Below are 2,398 nucleotides of genomic sequence, written 5' to 3'. Positions count from 1 at the left end.
TGGGCCCGCGCCCACCCAGGCCGCCACAGGCCACCGACCTCCCCCTGCTCCGTCGCCCTGCCGTGGCCGCCGGCGCCCAGTCGGGTGCACCCCTGCCGGTCGCGCCCGCAGCGCCCGAGACCCGCGCCCGTAGCGCCCGCCCCGTTAAGGCCCTTGGGGCCTATGACAAAGGGGCCCTGCCTTAGAACGTTTTTTTTATATAAAGAAAAAGAAAAAATAATAACAAAAGAATTAATAAAATTAGCAATTAATTAATTAATCAGTGAACTAATTAAGTTAATTAATCCTGTTTAATTAATCTAATTAACTAGTTATTTTAATTAAACAGTAATTAGATTAGCTAAATACTAATTAACCAAAACAGAGTATGACATGCGGGACCCACCCGTCAGTTTGACCCAGTCAACGCCTGTTGACTGCTGACGTCATCACGACGCCAGCATACACTATTCTGGATAATGTTGATTTAAAATAATTAAATAAATCCTAAAAATGATTTAAATCTTTAGAAATTAATATAAAATAAACTGTAGCTCAGATGAAAATACTTTGTACATGAAAGTTGCTCAGAACGACGAGACGAATCCGGATACGTAGTCCGTTTGCCAGCCACGTCCCTAGCATAGCAAACACGCAACTTTCCCCCTCCGGTTCATCTGTCCGAAAATGCGAAACACCGGGAATACTTTCCCGGATGTTTCCCCCCTTCGCCGGTATCACCTATCCCCGCGTTAGATCACCCCTGGCACCGCGTATTACCTCGTTATGTTTTGTGATGCTTTGTTTGCTCCGTATTTATTGTTTCTTCCCCCTCTTCTCTTCGGTAGACTACGAGACTGACGCCGTTGCTGGTGCCCGATCGACTACATTGTTGACGACCCCTCCTTCTTGCCAGAGCAACCAGGCAAGCCCCCCCCCTTGATCACCAGATATCGCCTATTCTTCTCCATACTGCTTGCATTAGAATAGTGTAGCATGTTACTGCTTTCCGTTAATCCTATTCTGCTGCATAGCCTGTCTTTGCCACTACTGTTATTACCTTTACCTACTATCCTACATGCTTAGTATAGGATGCTAGTTTTCCATCAGTGGCCCTACATTCTTGTCCGTCTGTTGTGCTATACTATCGGGCTGTAATCACTTGGGAGGTGATCACGGGTTTATACTATATACTTTATACATTATACATGTGGTGACTAAAGTCGGGTCGGCTCGTGGAGCACCCGCGAGTGATTCACGGATTGGGGGCTGAAAGGACCTTTGTCCCGACGGTCCTCTGGGTGGATCTTTGTGGCGGAGTGACAGTGCAGGTTGAGACCGCCTAGGTGAGAGGTGGGCCTGGCCCTGGTCATTGTCCGTGGTTACATCAATTAACACGCTTAACGAGATCTTGGTATTTGAGCTGAGTCTGGCCATTTGGTCTATACGCACTAACCAACTACGCGGGAACAGTTATGGGCACTCGACGTCGTGGTATCAGCCGAAGCCTTCGTGACGTCAGCGACTGAGCGGCGCGCGCCGGGTTGGACCGCGTAACGCAACTTCCTTTGAAATGGAGGTTGCTAGGTCTGCTCTCCGGCCGCGTACGCAACGTGCAGGTGTGCAATGGGCGATGGGCCCAGACCCCTGCGCGCATAGGATTTAGACCGGCCGGCGTGCTGACCTCTCTGTTGTGCCTAGGTGGGGCTGCGACGTGTTGATCTTCCGCGGCCGGGCATGACCCAGAAAAGTGTGTCCGGCCAAATGGGATCGAGCGTGTTGGGTTATGTGGTGCACCCCTGCAGGGAAGTTTATCTATTCGAATAGCCGTGTCCCTCGGTAAAAGGACGACCCGAAGTTGTACCTTGACCTTATGACAACTAGAACCGGATACTTAATAAAACACACCCTTCCAAGTGCCAGATACAACCCGGTGATCGCTCTCTCACATGTCGACGAGGAGAGGATCGTCGGGTAGGATTATGCTATGCGATGATTCTTGGTGAACTTACCATCTACCCTCTTCTACATGCTGCAAGATGGAGGCTTCCAGAAGTGTAGTCTTCGACAGGACTAGCTATCCCCCTCTTATTCTGGCATTCTGCAGTTCAGTCCACCGATATGGCCCCTTTACACATATACCCATGCATATGTAGTGTAGATCCTTGCTTGCGAGTACTTTGGATGAGTACTCACGGTTTCTTTTCTCCCTCTTTCCCCCCTTTCCCTTCTACCTGGTTGTCGCAACTAGATGCCGGAGCCCAGGAGCCAGACGCCACCGTCGACGATGACTCCTACTACACTGGAGGTGCCTACTACTACGTGCAGCCCGCTGACGACGACCAGGAGTAGTTTAAGAGGATCCCAGGTAGGAGGCCTGCTCCTCTTTCGGTCTGTATCTCATTTTGTGCTAGCCTTC

This window comes from Triticum aestivum, chromosome 5D, assembly GCF_018294505.1.
Source record: "Triticum aestivum cultivar Chinese Spring chromosome 5D, IWGSC CS RefSeq v2.1, whole genome shotgun sequence".
In the NCBI taxonomy this organism is placed as follows: Eukaryota; Viridiplantae; Streptophyta; class Magnoliopsida; order Poales; family Poaceae; genus Triticum; species Triticum aestivum.
This window is presented reverse-complemented; position numbering follows the sequence as displayed.